The following is a 25,218-nucleotide window of genomic DNA, read 5'->3' as shown; positions in this document are numbered from 1 at the left end:
GTGGTGGTCTGAAATAACTTTTAGTGTAGAGGCCAAGGCTACGTGACGAGAGGGGACCCTCCGGTGAGGCTATAGAGGGTTGAGCGGAAGGGCATTCTGGAGAAGTGGAAAAGAAAGCCTTCAATCTCAGAGATCTAAAGAATCTTTGAAGGTCCATTTCAAGGTCAAATGTATGGCATTGGTAAGAAGGACAAAAAGACAAACCCTTCTGCAAGACCTTGTATTCCGCAACACCTAGTAGTCTATCAGAGATGTTGACTACCAACGGATTGGTACTTTCCCCACCTGAGATCTCGTGATCCTCCCTTGGGCCGGATCTCCTCCTATGTCCATGGCCGCGCCTCGTGGGGGTTCTTTTCATACACTTACAGACGCTGTGTCTTTGTGCCTCTGGACCCTATGGTCTTTTCTCTACTCTCTAGTACGGTACGTACCTCACCCCTCACTATTCGGTCTGGGGGGTCCCTTGCTTTCTGTGTCTAGTGGAACGTTTCAGAATAGATACTTGTGACCTATCCTCAGCATATTTTCTGCATTGCTTTTGACCAGTTTATATTGATGCTGTATATTCTCTTTTCAACATCCATGTATATATACTTTTTTTGTATAATTATTTAGTTTATTATTTATCAGTTTGTCAAGGTTTTCACTTTGGGTTGTTTTTCACATGTAGTTACTGACGAAGGTCCATGTGTAGGACCGAAACGTTTGTTGAGTACCACTACAATAAAATCTCACTCTAAAAAGCATCAAGTTGAGTGCTAGGTTCTTTGTGTTTATAGTTGTACTTTTCAATGACAACTCACTTTATTAAATAGTGTACTGAAAAACGAAAAAAAAAAAGTGGGATGAAATGGTGAAAAAAAATGCAATTCCACCACTGTATTTTGGGTTTTGTTTTTTAAGCTTGTTTGCTAAAAATTACAGGACAACTCAAAGAGATTTTTTTTTTGGTTTTACAAGGTGCTCAATATTTTTTAGCTAATAAAATAAAAATAAAATTAATAAGCTTGGTATCTCCATAATCGTGTTCTTCAGGTCAACAGAATTACAACAATAGCAAATTTAAGGGATTTTTTAAAATATTTTAGGTGGTAATAAAATTCAGGACCTTTAAAAAATATATTTATATTGACAGTTTCTGAGACTCATAACTTTTTTATTTATGGGTGTGTATAAGAGCTGGAGTTTTGTGCAATGAGAATTCAACATACTGTATGTAATTTTATATTTTGATAAGTGATGAACAAATATATTCACAAGACCCAGGGCGAGTGGTCGCGCTTTTCAGTGAAGCTTCCAGTGTGGAGAATGAGTCAGGACCTTTGGTGACATCACGGTTATGTGACCAGTCATGTGACCGTGATGTCACTGCAGGTCCTGAATAGTAATGAGCGAATATATTCATTACTCGAGATTTCTCGAGCATGCTCGGGTGTCCTCCGAGTATTTTTTAGTGCTCGGAGATTTAGTTTTCATAGCCGCAGCTGAATGATTTACATCTGTTAGCAAGGCTAAGTACATGTGGGGGTTGCCTGGTTGCTAGGGAATCCCCACATGTACTTATGCTGGCTAACAGATGTAAATCATTCATCTGAGGTGAGGAAAACTAAATCTCTGAGCACAAAAAAATACTTGGAGGACCCCCGAGCGTGCTCGGGAAATCTCGAGTAACGAGTATATTCGCTCATCACTAGTCCTGAACTCTGTGGAAGTCTAGTTTGTAAGGGCTCCTGGTAGGTCCTCTCTGCAGCCAATACACATGGATAATAATTACTAACCTTAACCTTTCATGACCGTTAACGTTCATTTGTGTCATATGTCGTGTCCCTGACTTTGATGCGGGCTCACATGCTGAGGCCGGTTTTCCCTGCACATGATGGCTGATTTAATCAGTCATCATGTGCCTCTAACAGCCGTGGGTGGAGTGGAGTGCTATCCTCACCTGTTAAAATGTTAAATGCAGCTGCAGCAGCTTTAAGTCCCCTAATGGGACAAATAAATACAGTAAAAAGTGAAAGAAAAAAGTTTACAAAAATTTGAAAAACAAAACACAAAAGTTCAAACCACCACCATTGTGCCCCATTAAAAATAAAAAATATACATATTTCAGAAATGTCCAGTCTATCAAAATATAAAGTAAATGAATCCAATCAGTAAACACTAAGTCCATGCGGAAGGGGGGCCCGCCAATGTCAGTGCCATTATCAGCTGAATGTGTGTCTGAGGATGCACATTTGGCTAAAATGTATTGTGGTGCAGAGATCCGCCGGTTCCCTGCACTGCAACACATAGTGATTGGCCGGTAGCTGACATCATCAGGCGGCGGATGGCTGTGACGTTATACATCACCCATAGCAGCTACTCCAATGTCAGCTGTCAGCCTCTGCATCGGCTAAAGAAGAGAACGTAGCACTTTGTAGAAGCAGATGAAAGTAGGAAAAAAAAATCTTATGTGTTAGAGATCAGAACGGGGGAACATATTTACCAGGAAGCAAACCAGGATGGGGGCATATATACAAGGAAGGAACCCAGGATGGGGGGGTGAAATATTATTTATGGTTATTCATTTCTATGCTCAACTTTGTGCTGCATATTTCATGTTATGACATTTAGTTTGTTCTTGTACACTTTGTATGGGTGGATGCAGGGGTGTAACTACGGCTACGTTCACATTTGCGTTGTGCGCCGCAGCGTCGGCGCCGCAGCGCACAACGCAAACAAAAACGCGGCAAAACGCACGCTAAAACGCTGCGTTTTGCGCCGCATGCGTCGTTTTTGCCCGCAAGTTGGACGCAAAAAAAATGCAACTTGAAGCGTTTCTTGCGTCCAACGCTTGCGGCCATGCGGCGCAAAACGCAGCACAACGCATGTCCATGCGCCCCCATGTTAAGTATAGGGGCGCATGACGCATGCGGCGCCGCTGCGGCGCCCGACGCTGCGGCGCTGACCGCAAATGTGAACGTAGCCAACCGCGGTCGCAGGGGTCGCAATTGCGACGGGGCCCCAGTGCTTAGGGGCCCCTAAGAACTCTGAGCTACAAAATGGGCCGCCGGCCCTTTAAATAAATCTTCTTTACAGGCCCTGGTGCGCGTGCACTCTCTCAGTGCATGCGCGATCACGGGTGGGACTGCACTTGTCCCGCAGCAGAGCCCCTCCACCGCAGAGAGCCGCACACCACAACTATGGCTGCAGCTGCTCTGTGCGCACAGGACCTGTGATGAGGTCACAGGAGGGGAGGAGTCGGAGTCACATGATTAAGGGCTTCCGTGTAGTGCAGGACAGTAGTGCAGTGCTGGTCGTCATCGTGCTGGAGGAGGTAAGCTTTTGTGTGAGGTCAGGAGGGGTTTGTGTGGATGTAGCAGAGCCGTGTGTGTATGAGGTGTACAGAGTGGAACCGTGTGTGTATGAGGTGTACGGAGCGGAGCCGTGTGTGTATGAGGTGTACGGAGCGGAGCCGGGTGTGTATGAGGAGTACGGAGCGGAGCCGTGTGTGTATGAGGTGTACGGAGCGGAGCTGGGTGTGTATGAGGTGTACGGAGCGGAGCTGGGTGTGTATGAGGTGTACGGAGCGGAGCCATGTGTATGAGGTGTACAGAGCGGAGCTGGGTGTGTACGAGGTGTACGGAGCGGAGCTGGGTGTGTATGAGGTGTACGGAGCGGAGCCGTGTGTGTATGAGGTGTACGGAGCGGAGCTGGGTGTGTACGAGGTGTACGGAGCGGAGCTGGGTGTGTACGAGGTGTACGGAGCGGAGCTGGGTGTGTACGAGGTGTACGGAGCGGAGCTGGGTGTGTACGAGGTGTACGGAGCGGAGCCGGAGGTGTACGGAGCGGAGCCGGGTGTGTACGCGGTGTATGGAGCGGAGCCGGAGGTGTACGGAGCGGAGCCGGGTGTGTACGCGGTGTATGGAGCGGAGCCGTGTGTGTATGAGGTGTATGGAGCGGAGCCGTGTGTGTACGAGGTGTATGGAGCGGAGCCGTGTGTGTACGAGGTGTATGGAGCGGAGCCATGTGTGTACGAGGTGTACGGAGCGGAGCCGGGTGTGTACGAGGTGTACGGAGCGGAGCCGGGTGTGTACGAGGTGTACGGAGCGGAGCCGGGTGTGTACGAGGTGTACGGAGCGGAGCCGGGTGTGTACGAGGTGTACGGTGCGGAGCCGTGTGTGTATGAGGTGTATGGTGCGGAGCCGTGTGTGTACGAGGTGTACAAGGCGGAGCCGGGTGTGTACGAGGTGTACGGAGCGGAGCCGGGTGTGTACGAGGTGTACGGAGCGGAGCCGCATGTGCAATGTGTACAGAGCTCAGCCGCGTGTGTAGGAGTAACTGTGTGTGGCCATTATACTGTAGGCAATATCTTGTGTGGCCATTGTACAGTATAGAGCACTATGTGTGGCCATTGTACAGTGTGGACAGGGGCGTAACTACCGCGGTTGCAGCGGTCGCCATTGCGACCGGGCCCGGCAGGTCAGGGGGCCGGCAGGTCAGAGCAGGGCCGGACTGGCCATCGGGCACTTCTGGCAAATGCCAGAAGAGCCGGTGCCAGTCATGGGCCGCTCGATCCACCTCCCCCCGCCGCCGCCGACTCACCCCCCCCTGCCGTCGCATTCAACTATACCGGCGTCATAGGTACAGTTGAATGCAATGACGGAGGAGAGAGCGTCTACAGACGCTCCCTCTCCCATCATTCCCCGCTCTGCCTCTGACACTGCGGGTGCGCGATGACGTCATATCATCGCGCACCTGTTGTGTCCCGGGCAGACTGCAGCCCAGCCTGAGACCGGAGCAGGAAGCAACGCTGGCAAGAGGAAAGGTAAGGAGAGTGTTTTTTTTGTTTTTTTTACTGGACTGTGGTGGCATTCTCTGGGGGGGGGGGGGGGCGAGAGATGCGGGCTGTGCTGTATATGCCACTGTGCGGGCTGTGCTGGATAGACCACTGTGCGGGCTGTGCTGGATAGACCACTGTGCGGGCTGTGCTGGATAGACCACTGTGCGGGCTGTGCTGGATAGACCACTGTGCGGGCTGTGGTGGATAGACCACTGTGCGGGCTGTGGTGGATAGACCACTGTGCGGGCTGTGGTGGATAGACCACTGTGCGGGCTGTGGTGGATAGACCACTGTGCGGGCTGTGGTGGATAGACCACTGTGCGGGCTGTGGTGGATAGACCACTGTGCGGGCTGTGGTGGATAGACCACTGTGCGGGCTGTGGTGGATAGACCACTGTGCGGGCTGTGGTGGATAGACCACTGTGCGGGCTGTGGTGGATAGACCACTGTGCGGGCTGTGCTGGATAGACCACTGTGCGGGCTGTGCTGGATAGACCACTGTGCGGGCTGTGCTGGATAGACCACTGTGCGGGCTGTGCTGGATAGACCACTGTGCGGGCTGTGCTGGCACCCAACACCATGTTGCAGTGCAGGAGATTCCTCCTGCACGGCAACAGTCCGAGGCGTATCTAGGGGAAGGGTGCAGCCGGGGCACGTGAGAGACAGGAAGCAGCTCCAGTCATCACGATGAGACAGCTTCTCAGTCTGTATTTTCCCCCCCTCATACATCTCATGTACGTCTGAATGAGATCGTATTTAAGAGAAAGCCAAAATAACCCCGGGATAGAAGGCGAGAGCAGGGGGGAGGTGCGGGACAGAGCCGCTTTAGTCAGGAGAAGCTGAGGAGCTGCAGCCGGTTTACATCAGCCACCCCTGTACCAGAGAGGAGATTGTGAGTTGTGTATATGAGCTGGTATCTCTGTGTGTGTGTGTGTGTGTGTGTGTGTGTGTGTGTGTGTGTGTGTGTGTGTGTGTGTGTGTGTGTGTGATATCTGTAGTATGTCTGTGTGTGATATCTGTAGTGTGTGTGTAATATGATGTGTGTGTGTGATATCTGTAGTGTGTGTGTAATATGATGTGTGTGTGTGTGTGATATCTGTAGTATGTGTGTGTGATATCTGTAGTGTGTGTGTGTGTGTGTGATCTGTAGTGTGTGTGTGATAACTGATGTGTGTGATATCTGTAGTATGATGTGTGTGTGTGTGTGTGTGTGATATCTGTAGTGTGTGTGATATCTGTAGTATGTGTGTGTGTGTGTGTGAGGCAGCGGCGTAACTACCACGGTCGCAGCTGTAAGCGGCTCTGGCAGGTCAGGGGGCCGTGTGTCCCCTTGAGCCTGTCTCCCTTATGCTTGTGTCCCCATGTGCCAGTCTCCCTTGCCCATTAGTCCCTGTGTGTCCCCATGTGCCTGTCTCCTTTGTCCCCTTGTGCTTGTGTCAGTCTCCTTTGCCCACTAATCCCTGTCAGTCTCCCTTTCCCACTTGTCCCTGTGTGTCCCCTTGTGCTTGTATCCCTTGTCCCCTTGTGTCAGTCTCTTGCCCACTAGTCCCTGTGTGTCCCCTTGTACCTGTCTCCCTTGTCCCCTTGTGCTTGTCCCCGTGTGTCCCCTTGTGTCAGTCTCCATTGCCCACTAGTCCCCTTGCATCAGTCTCCTTTGCCCACTATTCCCCGTGTGTCAGTCTCCCTTGCCCACTAGTCCCTGTGTCCCCATGTGCCAGTCTCCCTTGCCCACTAGTCCCTGTGTCCCCATGTGCCAGTCTCCCTTGTCCACTAGTCCCCGTGTGCCCTTTGTGTCAGTCTCCCTTGCCCACTTGTCCCCGTGTGCCCCTTGTCAGTCTCCATTGTCCCCTTGTGTCCGTCTCCCCTGCCCACTAGTCCCCTTGTGACCTTCTCCCCTGCCTCCTAGCCCCCATGTGTCCCCTTGTGCCTGTCTTCCTTGCCCCCTTGTGCCCTCTCCCCTGCCCCCTCATCACCATTTGCTCGTGTCTTTCTCACTGCCCCTGTATGGAGGGGCTGTATTATACTATGAGGGGGGCTGCATTGTATTCTATGGGGGTTACATTGAATTTTATGGCGGGGGGGGGGCCCATTTGGAAGTTCGCACCGGGGCCCATAACTTTGTAGTTACGCCACTGGGTGGATGTATGCCATGTGGACTTCCATGAACGGACACAACAGGTGTTTGTGAGAAATATATTGCTACAGAACACGAAGGCAGGGGCTCATCACTCTTCACTTGACACTGTCGCCATTCGGGGGTCTCTACTCTCAGGAGCTGACATGTTCCTGGGGCCTACTATATCCTGGACTTTGACACTATTGGATAAGCAGCTGACATGTGCTTGTGCGGCCTACTGTAACTTGGACGGACACTCAAGGACAAGCAGCTAATAAAGCTTCTTCACAGGATCCAGAGGACGATGGATGAATAAACTGCAACCAATTTAATGAACTAACCATGAGACTAATTCACATATTTTATATTTTGCTGCAATGATTGTGTTTGATGGCCAATCCAATAAACAACTACATTATTAATTATCATGATATTTTCTTTGGAGCACCTCATCAGGTAAGAAATCCTGAATGAATAAATAAATTAATTAAAATACTAAATATGTATATTAAACAGAGGAAGCATAAATACCAGTAAGGGGCCCAGAATGGGGAATATATATACCAGGATGGGTGACATATAAAATTGGAAGGAGCCCAGAATGGTGAGCATATATACCTGGAAAGGGCCCAGGATGTAGGACAAATATAGCTGGAAGGGGCCCAGGATAGGAAACATATATACCAAGATGGGGGTCATATATAAATGAAAGGAACCCAGAATGAGGGGCTTAACTGGAAGGGGTCCAGGATAGCAATTTTGCAAGTTTTCCCACCTACAAAGAATGGAGAAGTCTGTAATTTTTATTGTAGGTACACTTCAACTGTGAGAGACAGAATCTAAAAATAAGAAAAACAGAAAATCACATTGTACGATTCTTATGATTTTTAATAAATAAATAAATAAATAAATTGCACTTTATTGCATGAAATAAGTATTTGATCACCTACCAACCAGCAAGAATTCTAGCTCTCACAGACCTGTTAGTTTTGTTTTAAGAAGCCTCCTACTCTGCCGTCATTACCTGACTTAATTGCCCCTGTTTGAACTCGTTACCTGTATAAAAGACACCTGTCCACACACTCAATCACACACCAATCTCTCCACCATGGCCAAGACCAGAGAGCTGTCTAAGGACACCATGGGCAAAACCGTAGACCTGCACATGGCTGAGATGGGCTACAGGACAATAGACAAGCAGCTGGGTGAGAAGACAACTATTGGCACAATTATTGGAAAATGGAAGAAACACAAGATGACTGTCAATCTTCATCGGTCTGGGGCTCCATTCAAGTTCTCACCTCGTGGGGTAAGGATGATTCTGAGAAATGTCAGGAATCAGCCCAGAACTACATGGGAGGACCTGGTAAATGACCTGACCACAGTCACAAGCATTACCGTTGGTAACACACTGCGCCGTCATAGATTAAAATCCTGCAGGGCACGCAAGGTCCCCATGCTCACGCCAGCACATGTCCAGGCCTGTTTGCAGTTCATCATTGACCATCTGGATGATCCAAAGAAGGCATGGGAGAAGGTCATGTGGTCATATGAGACCAAAATAGAACTTTTTGTTATCAACTTCACTCACCGTGTTTGGAGGAAGAAGAAGGATGAGTACAAACCCAAGAATACCGTCCCAACCATGAAGCATGGTGTGGGAAACATCATACTTTGGGGGTGCTTTTCTGCAAAGTGGACATGACGACTGCATCATATTGAAGGGAGGATGGAGGGGGTGATGTATAGCAAGAATTTGGCCAACAGCTTTCTTCCCTCAGTAAGAGTATTGAAGATAGGTCATAGCTGGGTCTCCCATCATGAAAATGACCCGATACACAGCCGGAGCAACTAAGGAGCTGCTCCGTAAGAAGCATTTCAAGGTCCTGGAGTGGCCTAGCCAGTCTCCAGACCTGAACCCAATAGAAAGTCTTTGGAGGGAGATGAAACTCAAGTTGCCCAGTGACAGCCCTGAAACCTTAAAAATTTGGAGAAGATCTGTATGGAGGAGGGATCCAAAATCCCTGCTGCAGTGTGTGCAAACTTGGTCAATAACGTCTTATCTCTGTCATTGCAAACAAAGGGTTCTGTACCAAATATTAATTTCCATTTTTCTATTGTATCAAATACTTACTTCATGCAATAAAATGAAAATTCATTATGTAAGTGCAGCACCCCAGAGTCCTGGTCGTTGCAGTAGTGTCGCTCTTCCACCAGGGGGAGTGATATTACGTCTGATGGTACTAAAGGAGTTCACCTGACCAGGTATCACAAGTCACATGCTACACTTCACACTCCAGTCCACCAGGGGGAGCCTTGCTTCTATCTATTAGGGCACTCCTCACACACGGGTAAAACTGGTGGATTGGATAGGAAGTCAGTCAGAAGCTGCCTGGGTGAGACCCAGAGAGGAACTGTCAGGCAGACAGAGGGGAAAGGAGGAACATCTGAGCTGCAGACAGAGGGTCCCTGTCAGGGGTGGGATCCTGACAGAGGCCAAGCACGAGATATTAAGTTACGGAGCTGCGCCTGCACCCATTGCGGCAGCATCCTAAGAAAGGACAAGAAAGGAATTGTATTGTGGAGAGTGAGAAACAAAGTCACAGCAAAAGGAGATAATACCGGGAGGAGTTCTGCCCCAAGAACGGCAGCCTCCTTCTGAGGCGCGTAGCCGGTGGCCGGAACACCAAGGGAGTAATTGACTCTACGCATTACTTCAGAGACCAGCAGGACAGTCAATTCCAAGTTGGTTGCCCGACCTTAATACCTAAGAAGACACGGAGGCAAATTGTGGGAGAGGGGCGTCTCTAGGGTCCCTATAAATAAGCTCCAGGCCTACCCCGTCATACGGGTTGTCCTATCCATACCATCTGGGGTACAGAGAGAGAGAGAACATCAGAAACATCCACGAAAGTTGTGAGGACTATCCCATGGTGCTCAGCAGGGAGGTACTACAACACACAGGCGCAAGTAGGAAGGCTACTGATTTCCACCTGGATAAGGGAACTCTGGATGTGCCTTCGGACCGGCCGGACTCTGCCTGCCCTGTGAACGGTGCTCTGGACTGCGACGCTGAAGTCTTCAGTAAAAGGTAAAGAGACTGCAACCTTGTGTCCTCGTTATTTACCGCGCCCTACACCATCATCATCTACACTCCTGGGAAGCCCTGGGGATACACTTCACCTGTGGGAAGGTACACCACCTAGCTGCCATAACATCACCCCAGCGGACCCCTAAGCAGCGTCGGTCACTCTGACCGAATACCACAGGTGGCGTCACGAACACCGTTCAAACCTCACCTTTAATTGGACGTCCCTCAAAAGGGCCACGGCCCGGGTCGGGCCACCGTGACATCCCCCGAACTGAAGGACCCGGTACCGAGTACCCCATTGCCCTTGCGTGGGGGCGCTCCATAAAGATCATACAATGTGAGTTTCTGTTTTTCATTTTTGATTCTGTCTCTCACAGTTGAAGTGTACCTACGATAAAAATTACAGACCGCTCCATTCTTTGTAGGTGGGAAAACTTGCAAAATCGGAAGTGTATCAAATACTTATTTTCCCCCTATGTATACCTACTTTGAATGCGCGCAGGATGGGAGATGTAGATACCTGGAAGGGGCCCAATATGGGGGACATATATACCTGGAATGGTATAATAATTAGCTTTTATATCTTGAGAAAGGTGCCGGCACGGCGCAGAAACACATTAGTATTAATAAAAAACGTTTTGGAATCCCAAGACTCTTCATTCCCACAAGTGCAGCCGCCTTAAATGTCCCAGCTTCCATTTTTGCTATTATAACTAGGGATGTAGTAGGACTGCAGAGTGTAGTGAATTCTCCCAGAAGGTAATGAGCGGCTCCGGAAGCAGATGCGGCCGGGAGACAGCGGGACAAGAGAACATGTCACTGGACAGGTAAGTATAATTATAATGTTTATTATTAATTTTCTGCTTTTTTTTACAGTCCTGCCGCCCCATCCCATATCTGTAAAGTCCAAGTTCGGGGGTTCGGAAGCAAGTTCGCGTCATCTCTGGCCCCGAACTCGAACTTTACAGAAAAACTCGGGCGAACCCGGGGGGTTCGCTCATCACTAATTATAAGTCTGGAAGAGCCTTTTCCACTAGCAGCAGCAGCGGTTTCCATGCCTTTATACAGTAGATGTTATGCCTGCACACAACACCTCTTGGTGAGTGCTACCATTTATTATACCTATCCCTTACCAGACGGTATTCTTCTATTTTGTGTGTGCTTCCGTCCCTCTCCAGAGCTTCTCAATATTATGGAGCCTAGCTTGGCAATACAATGTCTGATGAGTTTGACACAATGAACCTGCATATAGAATTAGAACAATATCGATATACTGTAAAGCTCATTGACTTTTTGGTTTCATTATTTTGGCTTCATAAACTCAGAAATTTTTCAGAGTCATGATTTAATGCACATGACTACAGATGACCATGCAAATACGAGACCCCAGGTGAGAAGGTATGACTTGGAACAATAGTCCAAGCTCAAAGATGTCTTTTTAGCTTTCTGACACAAGTTTTCTTTTCAATGATCTCAATTTAAGCATGAGACTTGAGCTAAAAGTTATCATGAAACAGAAATAGGATCAATCTGAAATTGTTGGACAGTAAATGAGAAATGTTGCCCTTTTAGCTTGTAATATACTGTTTGTACCGAGGAAGTATTGATTATTTCAATAGCAAGCCTGAATCTCACTGCTCAGATTTGCTGATGCCGAGTTGGAAGTGACCCTTGAGACAGCCAAGGAAAAAGTCAAAAAAGAGAACAGAAGTGCAAATGTCCAGTTTTCTTTGCAGCATAATCCAGAAGAGATTATGTTTTTTTCCTAAATTGCCTCAATTAGATTTAGTTTATAAAACAGCAAAGTTATTATATTCTCCAGGGAATATTCTCTACATTTTCCTCCACTCTAGTTGATATAGGGTAACAATAGCTGTCAGTTGTGTAAATATATCTCGTGCGGCACTAGAATGCAAAATTAGAAAAATATCCTGAATATCAACCAATGGTCTATTTTTTTTTTTGCTTTTGCTTCTGTAGAAACCAATCTTTAAAGGGCTCGATTTAATCCAACACATAGAAATAGAGATTGAGCCTGTTACACAGTTATACTTGTCTATTCCACTGGAAAAAAAATAGTGTCCCCCTATAGAAAGGATTAGCTATGAGCAGGGGCGTAACATTCAGGGTCGCAGAGAGTGAGGTCATAACCGGGCCCGGGCCGAAGGGAGAACCGCTGAAGCCAGCTCATATTTCAGCTGGATGTGCATCAGAGAGCACACATTCTACTGAAATGTACTGCAGCGCACAGACCCACCGGATCCCTGCACCACAATACATGCCGCAGGCCAATCAGAGGACGGCAGCTGACGTCGGTGTACAAGTCAATGGTGGCACATGGCAGTGACATCATGCGCTGCCCGTCATTTGCACGCTGAAATCAGAGAATGTCACACATTGTGGAAGCTGGGGTAGGTGAGTAGAATCGTGAGTAGAATTTTTATTGGAAGAAGAATTCAAAATCTCTCTTGCGCAGCAAGATATCTAGTTCAACCCCTGCAACCACCACCAGGGTAAGGGTATGTGCGCACGATCAGTAAATCCTGCTGGTTGTACATTGCGTACTTGTGCAGTGTTCAACCTGCAGTGTCCAGATGTTACAGCATAGTGGGTAGGATTTCAAGAAATCCCATGCCCACTATGCATCCAGAGACGCCCGCGGCTCACCCGCGGAGACGGGCATGCGGCACATCTTTCCAGACCACAGCATGTCAATTTCTCTTGTGGAGACGCTAGCCTCCGCATGATAAATTTCACCCATACAATGTATTGAACATGGTGAATCCGCACGGTTCAGTTAACACATGCGGATTCACCTGCGGTCAATAGCCGGCAGCACTTTGTTTGAAGCTGACACATACCCTAAGTCTACCATACAAGCAGACATTCTTACTTGACAACCACAACTTTATTAAATATTGTATTTACATGCCAGTGACTAAACAATAGCACTAAAGCACTGCATGCTTGTACTTTTGGTTTACACACAAATGAAGAGACACAGGCAGCAGGCCACAAATATACAGCCAGAATAAATTCCTTTATTTTTAAATAAAAATACACACAGCATATTTTAAGGCTGGGGGCAAAATCCATGACCCCTTATGAGCCTAAGAATACAAGCCCCATCTGTCTGCTTTAGCTTTGCTGGATATCAAAAATGGAAGGGACCCCACACCTTTTTTTTATTATTACTTAAATTATCTAATAAAATGATGTTGGGACTAGTGATGAGCGAGTATACTCGTTGCTCGGGTCTCCTTGAGCACGCTCAGGTGATCTCCAAGTATTTGGATGTGCTCGGAGAATTAGTTTTCATCGCCTCAGCTGCATGATTTACGGCTGCTAGACAGGCTGAATACATGCGAGGAATGCCTGTTTGTTAGGGAATTCCCACATGTTTTCAGGCTGTCCAGAAGTCGTAAATCGTGCAGCTGAGGGGATCAAAACTAAATCTCCGAGCACATCAAAATACTCGGAGATCACCCGAGCATGCTCGGGGAGACCCGAGCAACAATGCTACTCGCTCATCACTAGTGGGGACCACTCTATTCAACCAGCTATGATAATGATGACAGCTGATGGTTGCAGCACGCAGCTGTCAGTTTTGCCATGCTGGTTATCAAAAATAGAGGGAAACTCAAGCTGGATTTTTATGTTATTTATTTAATTATAGCGCCATTGCCGGATGATGAATACTTCCATCAGCTGCCACCAGCTCTCGCAGATATTAGAGACAGCAGGCAAAGGCTGTATTCTCCCGTCAGCCAATGCCTGTGACCTGAGGCAATCTTTTCACCGCCGGTCACAGCTGCTGACTCACACTGTCTTCTGACAGCATGGGAGCCACAGTTCTCTGACTGGTAATAATCTTACCGCCGATCAGAGCCGCTGATGTTTTTTGCACTGTCATGCAGATAACAGCATGGGAAACACCTGATGTTTGGGGTACCTAACCAAAACAGTAACATGGAATTTCCTGTTATGGGGTCCGTGCCAGAACAGTAGGTGTTCAGTACGGAACCTGAACTTTACTATTTGGGTTCGCCCATCTCTGTCTTGATCCTCTGCTTCTGTCACTAAATACCGTTGTTTCATTCTTTAGGTGGCGCTTTTGATGATGGATTTGGCAAGACCAAAAACTCTGGTTTGCACAGACTCTGCCCAACCAGAGTTACAAGTGTTGTTGAGACTTGGAGTGCCACCCAGTCTGGTAGTATGGGTGTGGGTGCTGTCCAGTAGGAGTAATTAGCTCTCACATTTGTCTGAGCGTTGTTGTTATGCAACCACAGCCACTAAGTAGCACTAGTTGTTACAGTTACGGAGACACCGAATCTGCTTCTGTCTTTTAGATTTAAATTAAAAAGTTATTTTGTAAATTCTTCATCTATTAAAAAATATATTTTTTACTTCTTTCTTTTTTAAGATAAGCTTAAACAGTCAATAATATTTTTTTTCCATCACCCACAGGCGAATAAGGAGGCAGAACTCAGAACCAATATATAAGGGGCACACCCTAAACATCTGCCATAAGTGATGTTTTCCACTGGTGTTTACACATCTGCACCTAGTAAAGGTAAGCCCACTCCTCCTGACACCAGAATGTTCAAAATGGTATTGGGTCACCATTTGGCTAAGTAAAAAATGATATGTACATACAGTGTATGCCCATGTATAAATCATTGATTATTCGGCATACACAGATAACATACCCCGATATTAATGAGCAAGCTGTCAAACATATAAAAGGAATGATCTCACCCCCTTGTTCACCTGGTTATTCATGGTTTCCACTCTCCCAATATCTTGGGTGGGTTGTTCCATATTTCCTAATGTATTGTCTCCAACGCGTTTCATCTCATCAAAATCATCTGCGGAGTCATCTCTTTAGAAGAATGTGGTTACTCAGACCACTTGTGGTGCAGGCCGCAAATTGTGTGCGGTACCAGCCCGGCTGCTGCCCTTAGGGATATGAGACATGCCTCCATTTATAGTTACCGAACTCGACGCTGTTGGTCTTTCTTTCTTACACTCTATGCAAAGTCTGTATTTTTATTTACAATATATCAGAGTACCTGCATTTACAAGAGACAGCCCAGCTACTCTTTGTAGGATCTAAGTCTTTTTTCTATAGTGATGCCATTGATCACCAGTACCCAAGTGTGGTTTTCCCCAGTGTCGGCACTCCCACTGGCGATAGTGATTATTACCCTGACAAAATATTGCTTAAATTCTCTTTTAACCCTGCTGTTCTGTTCCCATGTACTATACACTTGTATTGCTCCTGGGTCACTATGACCCGAACAGAACAGCAGGGTTAAAAAAAATGCTCAAAATCTTCCAAAATATTTCCAAAATTGTAGATTCAGAAGAATCCAAGCAATGAGTGAATTGCTTCGCTGGCCGCCATTTTGCTGGACTCTAAAGGGCCTTGAAGGGGTAATAAAAAATTATACTCACCCTCTTCTCTCCAGTCGCAAAGATTTTCTCCACTCAGTGACTAGGCTGCACATGACATACACGTCACGGCATTTTAGGACCTAATCGACACTGAGGAACAGAAGACACTGGATCACAGCAGAAGATGACTGAAGACCTGAGCAAAGAGGGGCTGCTCCTTAACAACTGAGGACCGAGGCAAGGAGAGTATAATTTTTTTTTATTTTTTAACCTACATTTTTGTATGTTCTGAAATCTGAGGGTTTGGAGATGTCACAGAGCATAATAAGGCACATTCGATTTTCAGTGAATTAATTTGATCCAAATTGAATTTAATATCAAAATTTGAGGCCGATCTGTCGAATTCGGTTTCAGCAGATTCGCTTGTCACTAATGCACACCTATGTTCGAAATGTAGGACAGTAGAAGTCACCTGGAATTTGTTTCTTTTGCCATGAGCATATGCAAATTACCTCTTCGGAGAGGAAGAGGACGCAAACTCCTAAAAGTCTATGTTGACCCTTTAAAGATCCTGGCCACATAATATAGGATTGTAGTAGCCAAACCAAAATCTCAAATTGCAGACATGGGTGTTTGCCCCTCATCAGTGCAAAGTCTGAGATCTGATTTGGCTAGGTGTGAGGCTTATAACTGGGATCTAAGGGCTAACGTTTCTCCTAGCCTGGCATGTCAGAGTGAGGAGACTTATAGGCCATGCATGCTTCTCTGGAAAATTAAATATTCAAATTGTCTCTTCAAACAGAAAGAGGATTTGAACTCTAGTGCCACCTATTGGTAGTAGCAATTCTAAAAGTCAATATTGACCCTTTAATGACCCTTGCCATATGACTTAGGATATATGCCAAACCATTTTGCAGACACAGTGTTTCAGGGTTTCTGCCCCTCCTCAGTGAAAAGCACAAGATTGTTCAGACCCCATGAGACTTTTTTAATATATACATGGTACAATTCTTGAATAAATATTCCATCCAGACATTTTTATGCCTAACGCTAATGTGTTCCCACAAGGATTTAGGTTTTGCTTCCTCTTAATTATAATGCACTTTATTTTCCATTTCTGTAAAGTTAAACATAGTTATTTCTCCACTTGAAAACTTCTCTAGATGCTCCTCATGTGTCATCAGTCCCCGGCCAAGCCTTGTAAATTCAGGCTAGTTACATCAGTTCAAGGCTCCTGGCAGTCCGCCATCTACAGATAAGTAATGGCATGCCAAAGCATGAGAAATACACACAACACATAGGGTAAGAGCAACTTCAGACAGGGCAGCATTACTCACAAGAAGCCACAGGTACCAGTGAGCAATGGGAGGGAAGCTCTGAAGGAAATGTACAGGGGAGAGGCAAGGGAGGGGACCAGAGCAGACCTATGAGAAGACTGACAGCCTTGTAGAAGAAAATACAGCCTCTTACTATTTCCTTGACGTATCCGAGAGCAAGCAAAGTGAACTTTTACAAAGTTTTCCGTAGTGTATGGATCTAACTTTGACCAGAAAGGTAAGTCCTGTTGTACACAGCTTAGTAAAGTGTTACATTAACTAACTAGCAGTCTATAATCTGGTGCCATAATAGCTGAGATAAAACTTTCTGGCTGCCATTCATTGTCACTTCTTCTAAATGGAACAAATTGCTAATAGTTAAGAAGTGAAAAGTTTTAATTATTATGTTTTATGTTATTTTTATGTTGTTTTCTACTTGTTTTATGTTGTTTTTTTACATTATTTTCTATTTTTTTTATGTTCTTTTGTATTTGCTTTATGTTGGTTTTGGTTTTGCTTTATGTTGATTTTATGTTGTTTGCATTTGCTAACTGCCATTACCATCTATAGTTGAGCAATAGATTTCAGTTTAGACTGGTTCACCATCCGGAGTAGAACTATAAAGCGCAGGATGACTTGTTTGACATAGTTCTTGGTATATTCTTGCAAGAACAGCATTGCAGCAGGTTGTTAACCCCTCGTGGGCACAATGCTTGCCAGTTGTCTATACATAATATATATGCTTGGACTTGCTGCAGGTGAAATATAGCAGCGTACGCCTTATTGCAATGTCGTTGACTTGTGTGTGGATTTAAGGAAAATCTTTGGATCAATTTCAATAGGACACAAATACTAGAGCGACTGTAGTGCTCACAACTCTAATTATGCACTGAAAGGCCCCCTTCCGAAGCAATGTCCCCAACTGCAATGGGAGCGTTATCTTCATAAAGCTCAAGTATTGATTAGTATTTACTTTCATGATCCTCATCCATGGTGCAGCTTGGGTTTATCTCATGTTTTTCAAATAAGCTCTGTTCGGATATAGTTGAGCATCCTTAAAGCGCCACTCCAGCGTTTATTCTTTATTTTATCGCTGGAGTGGTGCCACTAATCTAAGTTCCCTGCACCTAGTCTTACACTTACCAGCCACCGTCTTCTTCTGTTCTCAATGTCCCTTCCGTCAGTCTTCTGCATGGTCGTGACCTGTTGGATCACTCCAGTGCATGCTGGAGCCAGGGGCGGACATATCATTGGAGCAAACTTGCACAGGGGTTCAAGAGGTAAGGGGGCCACATCCACCTCCAAATCATGTAGAATTGCGCATTATGATGAGATATTAGACTGTGAAAGAGCCTGTATACTATTCTTTCACAGTCTGTGTCCGCCAATGGCTGGAGCAATCCGAAAGTCACTACTCAATGTAAGTCTAAGAGAGCTAGGATGAGGGCAGAACAAGGCTCTCATCACACTGAGAGCTTGTTGTGACATCTGAATTCCGGTTAGCCAAAAGTGGCGGATCGAGACCGGAGCGGCACTGGGAACAGCTGAAGACAGCGGATGGTATAATGCAAGGGTCAGGGACCTTACGTTAGTAGCACCACTCCAGCGCTGAAATAAAAAACCACTGGAGTGGTGCTTTAAAGATGAACACCCTGTAGCCATCACCACCAGTCGTGTTAGGAGTCTCTGTATCATAGGGAACTGGCGAAAACACAGAATGTGGTTTACTCTGGTGCCACCAAACCATATATCTGAAGAATACAACCCCTATGACAGGTGCTTGAAGTGACGCTGTCCCCCAAATCCACAACTTAAATTTATCATGATGTAAATAAGTCTGAAAACTTGCACATTTCATTTTGACATGTGTCACTTTTGGTATACTTTTGAAACAAATTTGGTTTACATTACACTTTTTTTGGGGGGCCAACATGACACCACACCATACATGCATATCATATCCATATGAGCTAATATTTTCCAACGGGTTATTATGGCATATTTTTGGGGAAAGGGATACAGCACAAATCGCTTGATTCCAGAAGCAGATCATTAGTTGCATGATTGTAGCAAAAGATTGATTATATATCATGGCATCTAGTATCGTCACCATCAGGGTTAATATTTGCATTCTGCTCGCGCACATTGCGCTGTGTATACATGACAGCAGAAATTCCCATGGATAGGGATAAGGAGGCGGAGGATCCCTCTTGTTGAGACTTTTTCCTGGCATCCGGCAGAAGATCGCTCTCAGTATGGTATAATCCGTACGCCTCCTTGTATACAATGCCTGTGTATGTGAAGGAAAAACAGGCGCCTGTGCTTGTTTCACTTACATCTCGCATGACAAACAACTCCTGTTTCCCCTCTTCTTCATAAAGACACTGGAGGCATTGAACTCGCTCTCCCTGGGGCTTCTCCGCAGCCCTGTGATAACAATTTAGAGGAAAAACTCTTACGCCCCCCCCCCCTCTCATTAAAAGTTGAAAATTCCACTAATCCCATATATGGGCAATCTGAGTGCGTGAGCCGAAAATAAAACTGGTTTCTTGTGCCTCGGAGTTAACACTATAGCTGCCAGCGAGTGCAGGAATGTGCAGAAAACTAGCAATAGTGTAAAAAAAAATGTGGAGATGGTGTAATGTTCTCTCCGGCAAGACCGGACGTCTATATTTAGAAAGGCTCATACCATAAAACGGCAAAGCGCACATTACCTAGTGACCGGCGCTCGTCAAATATTCCAGAGTCATAGACCCTGATTCATTAGGACTAGCGTTTTACACATCAGTCTCAAAGCACCGCTCCAACATTTTTTTTTATTTCAGCGCTGGAGTGGTGCCACTAATCTAAGTTCCCTTATCCTATTAATATACTTACCAGCCGTCGTCTAAAAGTCATACAACTTTTGCACAATCTTGCGTGGCACAAAAAAATGGTGACTGTTCAGTGTTCTACGCCAATAAATATTTGGGTGAATCGGGGGCTTAGTGGAGAATTTCCTAAGACTGGTGTTTTATACTCCAGTCTTAAAGGGGATATACAAGACTTTACAAAAATAAAAAAATGTACCTATGCACTAACAGGCAGGTAATTGCTACTTTCCTGTCTATTGTGTCCGGCACCATACTTCCCCGGCATAGACCGCCCCTGAAGCCTCTGCTGACGTCACGTCTGCAGAGCAGAGGTTTCCTTTCCGGTCAACTCTGTAGACAGGGCGGGACTTCTGAGGTCATTCTGATTGACAGCCGGATTCCCACTGCCTAACAGTCAGAATGACCTCGGAAGTCCCACCCCGTCGCGTCAGCAGAGGCAGCTGAATCCCCGGCAGTAGCGTCTGTGACCGCTCTGTGCCAGGGAAGAACAGCGCCGTGCACAACAGGCAGGTACTTAGATACATTTTTTGTTTTTTGTTGTAAAGTCCCAGATACCCCTTTAATCAAAAGCACAAGTGGAAAAAACCAACTAAGCAGCTCACCGGTGTGGGAAATACCTAAAATTAGCATGCGGTGCACGGAAGCATCATACCGGCTCCTGAGCAACGAAGATCATGGAAGGAGAGAAAATATCCAGCAACTGCAGGACTAAGAGCTTTGACAGCTCAAAACGCGTAGGCATGGCATTACTGATTTTTTAACAACGCTTTCTCTAACTCTTTTATCAATTAACTTAATAAATGTGATGTTTTTAACCATTCATATTTTTTGGCTGGATATTTTCTCTCCTTCAATGGTTAACCAAAAGCACACTAGAGTAAAGATTTACGCAATTTAGTAAGAGATGCATGCCCAGAGTTGTCAAACTTCCAGAAATCCCTGGACTGTTTGTTAAAATTGGCCACCTTTTCATAGTGCATTGGAAAAAATTGCGGCAGAGCATTGTGATTTTTATAATTTTCCATCTGAGTAAATGTTGGTAATAGGTTCCGATCAGTATATTATAGTACAGACAATTATCACTTACAATCTTTATAATCCATTACGGTTTTCAATTGATAAAAAAACGTTGGTTGTCTGTGATTTTTGTCCAAAAAAGATTTTAAAAAAATAGATTGGCAACCCTGAACATGCATCTTAAAAAAAATGTCTCATTTGGATTTTTTAAGCACCAAAAATAAAAATCTATATCAGATATGGTATTTCCATTACAATTTAATGACAATTTAAAGGGTAAATTATAATAACGTCGTGGCATAAAGGAGAGTTCTACCAGTCACCTGATGAAGCAAGGTGCGAAACGCGCGTCGGAGGCATTTTCTCAGATTGATGAGGTCTCTTTTATGTCAATGTGCATCTTTATTTATGTTTTCACTTTGATTTGTTTTTGTTTATGTTTTGCATCTTCTTCCTCTCTTTATCTATGGTCCATTTACCCTCTATATATAAACCTATCGCTCCGGGATCTAGTTTTCATTAATGTATCTGTTCTCTATCGCTGACTATTTATACCTTATTGCTCTCCTGTACCTATTTGATAATGGATGATGTGACTACTCACTGGTTTGTAGTTCTTTTTATATCATTTACATTGTATGTATTATTTTAACTTTTCAATATCACATTAAAATTAATACATTTTCATAAGATATTGTGCCTCGCACTCCATTTATGTAGGTGTTTGTTGCTATGCTGTGCTCAGTTGTGCTTTACTTGTTGCCCATCATACAAATATGCTGTAGGTTTGCTACTAAATAAAATGGTGAAATCATCAAGTGAGGAAATATTAAGTAAATTCCAGTTGACCCAACATGAAACTTTATTTTTGTTACCCGCTGGATTATCAGGATCTCCAGACAATTAAGTGTTAGATTAAAAGATTTTTGCTGTATCGTAGATATAAATATATGTGAGCGGAGAGAATATTCCCTGCTGTCGACTAATCAGCCCCAATCTTAAACCTGATTAATTTGTTTTTTTCCATTTTGAATAGATAAGCGCAGATGAGAATCAGACGGCTACGCTGCAAATCTGGAACTTAATGCTTCTACTATTACATATGCATAGTCTCCTTCGCAATATTTCATTAAAACCAAAGGCAAATGAATCATATTTGCATAGTAATATTGGGGGAAAAAAAGGTACACGTTCTTAAAGGGGTATGCCCGTCCCGTATATTTAAAGCTTATCCACAGAACATGCCAAAAATGTAGAGGTGGGCTGTGACCTTCATCGATCTCGAGAACCGATCCCCGTCATTGTCACTTTCTTTTTTCGACCTATGTAACTATAAGTCACCCATCAAAGCAGTTTCCGTAGCACAGTGGGTGGCGATAAGGGGAATAGCCCCATTAAACAATGCAAATCTGCATGCGGACTCTTGGGAGTTTAAACTCTGAATTTGCAGCTAAAATCCAAGTCTAAAGGCCCCATCACACATAGCGAGATCGCTAGCGAGATCGCTGCTGAGTCACAAGTTTTGTGACGCAACAGCGACCTCAGTAGCGATCTCGCTATGTGTGACACGTACCAGCGATCAGGCCCCTGCTGCGAGATCGCTGGTCGTGTCGGAATGGCCTGGGCCGTTTTTTGATCGTTGAGGTCCCGCTGACATCGCTGAATCGGTGTGTGTGACACCGATCCAGCGATGTCTTCACTGGTAACCAGGGTAAACATCGGGTTACTAAGCGCAGGGCCGCGCTTAGTAACCCGATGTTTACCCTGGTTACCAGTGTAAATGTAAAAAAAAAAAAACACTACATACTCACCATCTGATGTCCGTCAGGTCCCTTGCCGTCTGCTTCCTGCTCTGACTGAGATCCGGCCGTACAGTGAGAGTAGAGCGCAGCGGTGACGTCACCGCTGCGCTCTGCTCTCACTGTACGGCGGCACTCAGTCAGAGCAGGAAGCGGACGGCAAGGGACCTGACGGACATCAGATGGTGAGTATGTACTGTTTGTTTTTTTTGGTAACCAGGGTAAACATCGGGTTACTAAGCGCGGCCCTGCGCTTAGTAACCCGATGTTTACCCTGGTTACCCGGGTGCTGCAGGGGGACTTCGGCATCGTTGAAGACAGTTTCAACGATGACGAAGTCGTTCCCCTGATCGTTGGTCGCTGGAGAGAGCTGTCTGTGTGACAGCTCCCCAGCGACCACACAGCGACAAAACAGCGACGCTGCAGCGATCAGCATCGTTGTCTGTATCGCTGCAGCGTCGCTGTGTGTGACGGGGCCTTTAGCCTTAAGGTACCTTCACACGAAACGACTTTGTAACGATATCGCTAGTGATCCGTGACGTTGCAGCGTCCTCGCTAGCGATATCGTTTAGTTTGACACGCAGCAGCGATCAGGATCCTGCTGTGATGTCGCTGGTCGCTAAATAAAGTTCAGAACTTTATTTGGTCGTCCGATCGCCGTGTATCGTTGTGTTTGACAGCAAAAGCAACGATACCAGCGATATTTTACACTGGTAACCAGGGTAAACATCGGGTTACTAAGCGCAGGGCCGCGCTTAGTAACCCGATGTTTACCCTGGTTACCAGCGTAAAAGTAAAAAAAAACAAACAGTACATACTCACCTGCGCGTCCCCCAGCGTCTGCTTCCTGACACTTACTGAGCGCCGGCCCTAAAGTGAAAGTGAAAGCACAGCGGTGACGTCACCGCTGTGCTGTTAGGGCCGGAGCTCAGTCAGTATCAGGAAGCAGACGCTGGGGGACGCGCAGGTGAGTATGTACTGTTTGTTTTTTTTACTTTTACGCTGGTAACCAGGGTAAACATCGGGTTACTAAGCGCGGCCTTGCGCTTAGCAACCCGATGTTTACCCTGGTTACCCGGGGACCTCGGCATCGTTGGTCGCTGGAGAGCGGTCTGTGTGACAGCTCTCCAGCGATCAAACAGCGACGCTGCAGCGATCGGCATCGTTGTCGCTATCGCTGCAGCGTCGCTTCGTGTGAAGGTACCTTTAGGATATTTCCACACATTGCCTTTTAGCCATGGTTTGCCCATGTTTGTTTTTTCCTTTCTGCACAATTTTGTGGGAAAAAACACACTAAACCAGCAAAGTGAATGAAATTCCTAAAATCTCATGCAAGTTTCCTTACTTTTTCCTTGCAGTTTCAAATCTGCAACATGTCAATTCTTTCACTGTTTTTCAGCCATTGAAAAGAAAGGGAAAAATGTCTATAAACACATATTAAAAAAGCAGCAAAACGTGCGTAATTTACCCATCTTTTTTCCTGCCCACATTCCGGTATTTGCAGAAGATTTTTCTGCTGCACATCTTTATCATTAGAATTCTGCACTGGAATTCTCTGAAAATACAAAGAGGATTATCCCTTAGAGGAACATTATCATCAAAAAATGACCCAATATTTAAATATGGTTTTTGTGCTACATGTATTTTTTTTTATATGAGCCAATCTTTATTAAAAATAAAAAAGTAAGTAATGTTGACATTTTCATGCTGGAAATTAGGGCTATGTTAGACTTGTACTTCCTGCCCTTACAGGAAGAGTTTTCAGCAGGCTCCTTATCATCAGAGACATTATTACAATGATAAGTCACACCTCTATACACAGGTGATAACACAGGATCCACCAATCACAATAGGCGATGTCACAGCTCACCACCTCCCTCTTTCTTCATTATGACATTTGCACACCCTTATTAAATGCTTCAATATAAAACTTAGGCCGGGGTCACCCTTGCGAGTTCAATGCGAGAAACTCGCGCAAGCCTCTCGCATCAAGTCGCGGTAGTGTCGAGACTTGATGCGAGACACACGAGTGAGTTTCTCGCATTGAACTCGCAAGTCTGTCCACGGCCTTAGGGTCAGAGTCTGTTTATTGTGGCAAATGTACAATAACAAGTAAAAGTTTGGGCACCCCTAGTCAAAATTACTGTTATTATGAACAGTTAAACAAGTTGAAGATTAAATGATCTCTAAAAGGTCTAAGTTAAAAAAAAAAAAGATACATTTCATTTCTATTTTAAGCAAAAATATTTACAGGTAGTCCTCGACTTACGTCGTTGATCCGTTCTTACACGGCGTCGTAAACCGAATTTCGATGTAAGTCGGACCATACATTCATACAGTACTGTACCATAATAACAGTACAGTACTGCAAACACTTAGCCTATCCAAACACCTATCCTAACACAGTACCCTACATAATTAGGGTGTTATGGCGTGCAGGAGACTCGTTTTCCTCGTGTAACCGGGTACAGTGTACAGTACTGGACTCTATTCTTCTGCCACTGCACGTAGTTGCATGTAGTTCGACTTACGACGCAAACCGTGTAAGTCGGAACGAGGCCTCGTATAAAGCGTTGTAACCACGAAACGATGTATCTCGAGACCGTTGTAACCCGAGGACTAACTGTATATATATTTTCATCTTTTATATTTTACAAATTACAAAAAGGAAAATGGGCCAACGCAAAAGTTTGGGCACCTTTGGAGATTTGTGTGCTCAAATAACAATGACCAAGATTTCAGACCTTAATTAGCCTGCTAGGGTTATGGCTTGTTCGCTAT

The 25,218-nt window shown here is 45.4% G+C and overlaps 1 protein-coding gene across 3 annotated transcripts in view; it reads left to right on the top strand.

Moving 5' to 3' along the window:
* The first annotated feature begins 16,815 nt into the window (after nt 1-16,815).
* The window catches only part of KIAA0040 (KIAA0040 ortholog), a 57,692-nt gene continuing 49,289 nt past the window's right edge, over nt 16,816-25,218 (top strand). For all 3 annotated transcript variants that reach the window (XM_077277680.1, XM_077277678.1, XM_077277679.1), the window contains exon 1: nt 16,816-16,986. The gene's annotated coding sequence lies outside the window, so the exon portion shown is untranslated. The remainder of the gene's footprint in view (nt 16,987-25,218) is intronic.

This window comes from Ranitomeya variabilis, chromosome 8, assembly GCF_051348905.1.
Source record: "Ranitomeya variabilis isolate aRanVar5 chromosome 8, aRanVar5.hap1, whole genome shotgun sequence".
NCBI lineage: Eukaryota > Metazoa > Chordata > Amphibia > Anura > Dendrobatidae > Ranitomeya > Ranitomeya variabilis.
The sequence above is the reverse complement of the archived record's forward strand: the minus strand, read 5'-3'. Positions and strand labels throughout refer to the sequence as shown.